Genomic DNA, 8,602 nt, shown 5'->3' with positions numbered 1-8,602 from the left:
TATCTTCCAGAATCATGGGTGTTGTGTGTTTTCAGGTATTCAAGTGTAAAAGAATGAATTATTTGTGCTTGTGCTAGTGTTTGGACATCCTAGACTCGTTCGAATGTGGATAAATCAAGGCAAGAAGAAAAGAGTAAAATTCTGACTTTGCGTCGTAGCATTATTTTATGAGTTGCAGCGAAAATGTGATAGGGCGCAATTAAACTACGCTGAGGTTCAATTCAATCGAGCTGCGATGCAAATAAACTGAGCCATGGCGCAAATCATGCAGAATGTAAAAATATCTCATTTCCAGCCCTAATTTTAGCGACCAGCATTTACAAGTTTTCCATTTTGTCAAAAAACTATATAAAGGCAGCTTTAGTCTGTTTTTAGGGAGTTTTTAGGTTTGATATACACATTTAGGGAGAGATTACATTTGGGTTTTCTTGGAAAGGTGGAGATTGGAGAGGAAAAGAGGTTCTCTTCCTCTCCCATTTCTTTGTTCTTCATGATTATGGTTCCAGGTGTTGTTGTTTCTTTTCCTTTATGTTGTATTTTTTTTAGGGATTTGACGTAATCTAATTGAAGGCTTGTGTTTTATTGTTATTTTTATTTGTTTGATCCATTTTATTATGTTCTAGATTCATTCATTGTGTTTTAATTCAATCTTTAGTTGATATTAGGGCCTAATCAACCTTGATGTTAGTTAATTAATTGTATGAGACAAGATTGTGAGTGGAATGACTGATTTGTAGCCTTGCCCAGGTATAGATTGGTTTTTGTCTTTAAGATTGTCTTACGCTTAATGGGTTTTTGTTATTAGACAAGGCTATACACCACTAGCTAGTTTAATTGATGGAAACACTAGGTTATTCCGAATAGTCGTGTTAATACCTTAGAAACGAGAGACGTCATGCTTATCTTGATTAGCTCTATGAATAAATGATTTGTGTCTATGCGATTTAGTTCCTTCATTATTTAGGCTAGGCTATATGCCACTAGCTAGTTTAGATAATGAAAGTACTAGGTTGAACCCAATGATGTACGAACCTTAGAATGGAGTGGGGAGAACGGTAGTTTGATGATGAACACGTAGCCTAATAATTATGAGGGAGTTAAAGCCTTAGGACTCGTGCACTATGCTGTGATTACAACTCGTGCACTTGTGAAGGATTAAACTTTGTATGTATGTATGTCAGAGGTTTGCCCGTGTCTCACACCTCCTGTCTAAGCAACTCAACTTCATCCTCACACTTTGGCCATTCATGAGTAGGGGATGGACATAGTTGGAAAACTCCCAACCACACCCAAGTAGCGAATCTACATGTTGGCAGTCACTGACTATTTTACTAAGTGGATGGAAGTCAAGGCACTCGCCCAAGTCAGAGACAGAGAGGTAAAAGTCTTTATCTAGAAACATGTTATCTGTCAATTTGGAATACCGAAGGAAATAGTCACTGACAATGAGTCTCAGTTCATCAGCTCAGGCTTCAGAGACTTTTGTGACATTGGGGGAATCAAGCTCAGCTTCTCTACCCCTCGTAACCCCTAATCGAATGGTCAGGCTGAATCATCCAATAAAACAATCATGCAGACTTTAAAGAAGTACCTCCAGAAAGCTAAAGGCGTATGGGCAGATGGACTACCAGAGGTCATTTGGTCTTATCGAACAATAGCCTGCTCATCCGTTGGTGAAACTCCTTTCTCCCTCACATACGGATCTGAGGCAGTCATCCCAGACGAAGTATCAATCCCCTCCATAAGACTCCAATGGTTAGATGAAGAAGCCAACAACCAAACCTTTGCCACAACTTGGACACAGTCGATGAGCTCTATAAGCAAGCCAACATTCGCAATGCCATCTACTAACAGCGGGCCACTAGACACTACAACTGTAATGTCAGAGTGAGAACTTTCAAAGAAAGTGACTAGGTCTTTCGCAAAGTCTTCCAAAACACCAAAAAGATCAACTCTAGCAAACTTGGCCTTACCTGGGAAGGGCTCTACAAGATCACCAAGGAAGTAGGAAAAAGGCACCTACAGACTCCAGTCCCTCAAAGGCAAGGACATCAGCAATAGTTGGAATGAAATCCACCTCAAACACTACTACTTCTAGTAAGAATTGTCTCAACGTCATTTTTTATTTTTGTTTGTTTTCAAAAAGGATGAGTGGGTCTATTTACCTCCTTCACCTTTAGTCGGCCTCATGGCTTGGATTCAATAAAAGAACTACTCAACAAAACGATTGCATTAACCTTAGTTTACATTGACTCGGCCACCTACCATTCAATTCACCTTTAGTTGGCCTCATGGTCTGGTTCAATTAAAAATATTCAACTACAATTTTACTTTCATCTTCAGTCGGCTCATACCGACTCGGTACATACGCTTTCACCTTTAAATGATTCAAACTAACTCGGTCACTAGACCACAACATTCTAAGGCTTACACCTTTAGTCGACTCATACGGACTCGCCATATAAGATCACCTTCAAATGGCATTGCCGACTTGGCTATTGGGCTTGACTCTACCACAAACATAATTAGTTGGCTCAGACTGACTCAACAATATATACTCTCAGTTAGACTACACTGACTCAACTGTAATGACTCATCCAAACAAGTTACATATACAAGGCGTTATAAAAAGAGGGTCAAACCCTCAACACATCTACCATCAATCAACTTAGTCATCCACGAAGAAGGAAACAAAATGGAAACACATGTTGAATATAAAAAGCCTCAAATGGCCAAGTATCCAGTACAAAGAGGCATAAACGCCATGAACAAATAAAGGCATCCTAGGCCTCAAAATATAAAAAAAGAAGAATAAATACAAGTCTAAGGAGCATCATGCCCCATATCATCAGTACAAGTTGTCTCATTCATCACCAACTCGATCCCTCTATCACCTCCCCCAGCAGTCGTCCCTCCAGCTAGGTTACTAACATTAGCTCCATCCTTCAACTCCGTAGTCCACCGCCCCAACTAACCAACGAAATCAAGGATCTGTTCCTCGACCTGCTCCTCTTTTTGATCTACTCGTCTAGCAACCTCCTCTTCCTCCTCCTTCATCTCTCGCCAACGCTATATGTCCTCATCCGGATTTGAATGGGCAGTCTTCTCGGACTTGTAATCTAGCATTAGCTCTCCTTTGGTCCTGATGATAGTGTCATCAGCAATGGTGAGACACTGACTCCTCAACGACTCAATCTTTGCATCCTTTTCAGCTTGCTCCTTCTTCAATTACTCCAACTAAACCTTGACTTCCTTCACCCATTGCTGGCTCTCCCTCTCGACCTTTTGGGTTACCGCCTCTTTCAATCAAAGATTGGTATTGGACTTAGAAATTTCTTGTATCTTTTTCTCCTGCACCATGGCGGACTTCTTAAGATGTAAACTGCTTGTGAAAGGGAAAGCGCGATGAAAGGCAAGTCGGTAGTAGGTCCAATGGAGAGAGGAATTGAGAAGAGATAGGGTCCGCTTTCTAGGCTGCCGTTGGACAGCTGTTGGATAGCCCCGACCTACACAAGTGGTTTTAGAACCCACTTTTTGAAAAGTTCTGTTAGGTTCTTAGTAGCAGTCGGCGACCTTTTCTTCTTTTACTTCACATAGCTTTTCGTCTCCTTGATATCTGGAAGTTCTCCAAAAGTATGAAAAGCTGGAGGACTTTGTACCATCCATTCTGGTGTGGTTGGATTCTGTTCAATTAGGACATAAACTGGAGAAATCGGTACTTAGTAACACTATCCTCGTGGGAACGATACTCTACTTATCACTTTATTATTTTTTACGACTAGTACACTTACTACATTTGCATGTTTATGAAATCACGCATCATGCTTCAGATGGAGGAAGTGGAATTACAGGATAATTTGGCTTATGAGGAATGCCCAGTTCAGATCCTTGACAGAAAGGTAAAAGAGCTCAGAAACAAGCAAATTCCACTAGTAAAAGTGCTTTGGAGGAATCACAAGATAGAAGAAGCTACTTGAGAAATGGAGCAAAATATGAAAAGTCGATACCTAGAGCTGTTTCAATAATTTCGGAGATGAAATTTTTGTAAGGGGGGAGGAAATGTAATACCCAAGATGTCAAAGGTATGTTCCCAACTCAAAATAGTCTTTTAGATGTTAATTTTATGTTAAAAAGCATAAAATCTAACTAAAGCCAAAATAGTCAATTCATTTGGAATTATATAAATCAATTATCCATAAAACGGTATTAGGGCCAAAATAGTCATTTTGCCTATGGATAAGCATTGCAAAAGTCAAGGATGAGTAGGCTTAATTGCATTTAATGGCATTAATTAAGTAATAATTATGTTTAGTGCCAAATGACCAAAATGCCCTTATATAAAGAATTAAGGACTTATGAGTTATACAATTAAAATAATTGGGCCAATAGCATAATTTTGGAAAATTAATGAAATATTTTCCTATAAATGAGAGGAAATTCGTTCAACCCAAGAGAGATATCATTTCTTCAACCTTTCTTCCATTTTCTCTCAAATCTTCCATGAAACAAGCTTTCTCTCTCTAAGTTTTAAAGGAGTTTTGCATAATTTTTCAAGGAGAACAAGATAGGAGCCTTGGATCTTCAAATTGAAGGGTTTAAGGTAAGGATTAAAAACCCTAGTTTTGATGTGATTTGAAGATTTGAGATAGATGTTGAGGTATAATGTTATATATGGAGGATTAAGGTGTAAAAGAAGATAAAGGCAAAGGATTTGGTGGGGGAATTCTTTAAAAAGCTAAGGAAGAACCTCCCATGACTTTAGGAATTATGCTAGGGTTTGTAGATTTTAATGAAACCTTAAATTAAGGCTTTAAGACATAGAATTAGTTGATGGCAAGTGTAGTTGAACTCATTAATTTTATTTATTGCCTTGAATTCATTATACATGATGTTATTGTCATTTATGTTTTATGAGTTGTTATGTTTAATTGAAGAAAAAGAAGTATTGATGTTGATTGTAGCAAAACTTGTAGTGTTGGAGGCCACATGATGTTGAATGGTTGCTATTAGAAGTGTTGATGTGTTGTTTGCATTAGCTTATAATGTTATAGCAATAATGGATGATTATGGGAATGAGATTTTACATTTCCTTTAAGATGTTAAAGACTATTAAGGGGAGGTTTATTTGATCCATAAGTTGATCTATTGGTTAATTGTCAATAGGAATTGAAGTGGCATAGTTTAATATGAAAAATTCGGATTTGGTAAGTTTAGGGGTTATATTAAACATGCTTCACTATTTCAATCATAACTTGACTTATAAAAATCAAAATGAGATGTTCCTCAAGCATTAGAAAGTTAAGACATAGCCCTATAACTTTTATGCTTATGCCAAGAGCCAATTCATTTGAGAAATGGATGGAAAATGGCCTGAAGTATAAACTTCTGGTTATTAAAGTTTAAGATTTAACTTGATTAATTCTTATGATTATGAATTGATTATATATTGATGTGATTAAGCCATGTACTAATGTTTACCCATTAGTTAGATGATCTTTGAAAGATATACATGGTCATGATGTCAATGCATGATTAATGTTATGAAATGGCATGAAGATACAATGTAATACATGTTTTAAGATGATGAATGTGAGCAAGAGTTAATATAAATGGATTGATAATCCATAGATGAATTAAAAGTATTAAGCTCAATAAAATATGTATTTACATGCCATAAAATGTTAGAGATGCATATAGACATGATGGAAAACACGTAAGCATATCCTCGTATAATAGTTGAGGAAAAATGAATATATGCTTTAGATGCTAAATAACGCGTAAGCACGCCTCCCGATGATATGAGCTCTAGATGAATTTGAGGCTAGATGATATGAAGTGCTTAAGACTCTAAGAAAAGTCCAATCGGCTAGACATTAAATGCTTCATATGCATTTAGTTACATTACATGAGTTATGATGTTATTTACATCATGAGATGATTTATACTCATGTTAGATGATATTTAGATGTATATCATGACATGTAATATGTGTGTACTATGTTTACATACTTATTTGTATGTGTACGCATTGATGTTTATATAGCCATGGGATAAAATTATGAAAATCATATGAATTAGTAAAAAAAAAGGAAGTATACCCAGATGTAAAAGATAAGTGGTGTGTTAACAATATGTTTAAATGAAGGTCAAGTAGCACATTTAGAATGAAATGGATCATTCCTTACTAAGCGATTAGCATTCACCCTTTCATTGTTGATTACTTTGCAAGTAGACCAGAAGCGAAGGATGCTAGAGATAGCGGGGCTACACGTGAGAGGAGATGATTTATTGTCATCTTGATGTAAATAATGCAAATGATATATGTTTGTGAAACACCTTTGGAAGCTTCCACCCTATAAATATGTTTTGATTGTGTAATTTCCAGATAAATTCTTAAAGTTTTTGAAATTATAAGTTTGGATCCTGTGTGACATCTTATATGAATGTTGTGGATATTATTATTATTATCCTTACACAAGTTTTTCTAAATACAACTCGTTCTCCAAACATGTATCTCTCGGATTCTCATTGAGAGATATTCAGAGGATACCTGACTGGAGAAGGGTTTTACATAGTATCAAAAGGTAAAACATAGAATTGAAAACTGAAAATTCAACGGTTTGATCAAGAACCATAATTTTTAGCTTTCCATTTTGCACATCAATGATGGTCTTTGTTGTGGCCATGAAGGGACGTCTTAGCAAAATAGGCAACTCACTGTTATGGTCTAAAGTCTACTCCATATCTAACACCACAAAATCAACAGGAACAATTAGTTTTTCAACTTGAACTAAAATATCTTCAACAATACCTTTTGGATATTTCACTAATCAATCTTCCAATTGCAAGGTCATTGTTGTAGGTTTTAGTTCTCCTAGTCCTAACCACTAATAGATGGAATATGGCATGAGGTTGATACTTGCACCCAAGTCCAACATCGCTCTTTCTTCTTTCTTTTTACCAATAGTGATGTTGATAACAAAGCTCCCCAAATCTTTCAGCTTGGGTGGTAAATTGCATTGGAGCATCGCACTCACCGTCTCTGAAATCATCACTTTCTCGTGCGGCTCATACTTACACTTGAGAATGTTCAACTCCTTGAAGAATTTCGTGTAAGCTGGCATGTTCTTGATCATATCAAGCAAGGGTAAGTTCAAATTAACCTTAGATAAAATGTCATATATTTTAGAAAATGACTTATCCCATTTGCTTTTAACCAAGTGTCCTAGAAAAGGCACAGGTGGAACATAAGGCTTCGGTGGCACATGTGGATCTTCAATCTCCTCACTCTGCACAGGTGCACTTGGCTACTTCCCCTCTTTCTTTTTACCTGCAAAATTAGACAAGGGCTCATTAGTTTCAGAATTGATGTCCTTGTTAATTACCTTACCACCCCTCAAATCTATGACCGCTTTCGCTTGCTCAGGTTGGCTTGGTAACTTCCAAGGAACATGGCCCTGTAATGATCCTACAATTTGGCCTATCTGGACTTCCATCTTCCTTATGGATGCATCTTGTAGTTGGAATCTTTGTTCGAAGTTCTGATTGTTCTTTTGAGAAGCTTGAATGAAACTATTCAATGTCTCCTCCAATGATGGCTTCTTGGGTTGCATGATGTGTTCATAACTTCCTTACGACTGGTTGTTTCTCCATGAAAAGTTTGGATGGTTCTACAACCTAGGATTGTATGTGTTCAAATACGGATTGTGGGGTCTTTGGTTGTAAGAGTTCACCATGTTCACTTGCTCCACAGCTTTTGGAAAGCTCTCACCTGAAAGACAAACATTAGTACTATGGCTAACATGACCACAAATAGCACATACCTCATTGGAACTACTCTATCCTTCCCCCATCATCATGTTGCACATGGTCTTGACTTGTTTTTTTCAATTCGGACACTTGCATTGCCAACTCAGTGTTAACACTCAATTCACAAATTCCCTTTGCTTTCCCTCTAACACTCTTTTGTTGGGAGTTGGTGCCAATTATCTCATACAACTCGTATGTCTCCTCTGTAGTCTTTTCTCCCATGGCACCACCTACAGCATTGTCAACTATGGCCTGGCAAGCCTATGTCAGTCCATCATAGAAAAACTGATTCAACAATTCTTAAGGGTATCTATGATGTGGACATTGAACTAAAATCAATTTAAATCTTTCCCAAGCCTCATGGAATGGCTCACCATCAAGTTGAGAGAAAGTAGCAATTTTACCACTTAGTTCTACGGTCTTGCATGAGAATAAAATTTACCTATGAATTTGTTGCAAACTATGTCCCAAGTGGTCAGTGAAGCTAGTGCCAATGACATGAACCAACTCTTCGCTACGTCTTTCAATGTATATGGAAAGCATCTCATCCTCAATTGATCTTTAGTCAAACCCTACAAAGGAACAGTTTGCATGCTTGAGTAAAAATCTCTAATAAATGTCAATGGATTTTAAGTGGCCATCCCATGGAATGAAGGGAGCATCTAAAAATGGATACTCTTTAACTCATAATTTCTCGTTGTAGCACTCAAAACAATATAGGAGGGCAACGTTCCAATGGTAGGACGCACATACTCCTTAATCAGGCGGGGTGGATTTGCCGTCTTTTCTTTTG

The 8,602-nt window shown here is 37.3% G+C and overlaps 1 non-coding gene across 1 annotated transcript; it reads left to right on the top strand.

The window, feature by feature from the left end:
• The first annotated feature begins 8,116 nt into the window (after positions 1–8,116).
• LOC116139433 lies at positions 8,117–8,223 on the top strand. The gene has a single exon (XR_004129456.1). It is a non-coding gene; the product is annotated as a small nucleolar RNA R71 (small nucleolar RNA).
• The last annotated feature ends 379 nt before the right edge of the window (positions 8,224–8,602 follow it).

This window comes from Pistacia vera, unplaced genomic scaffold (assembly GCF_008641045.1).
Source record: "Pistacia vera cultivar Batoury unplaced genomic scaffold, PisVer_v2 Contig350, whole genome shotgun sequence".
NCBI lineage: Eukaryota > Viridiplantae > Streptophyta > Magnoliopsida > Sapindales > Anacardiaceae > Pistacia > Pistacia vera.
The sequence above is the reverse complement of the archived record's forward strand: the minus strand, read 5'-3'. Positions and strand labels throughout refer to the sequence as shown.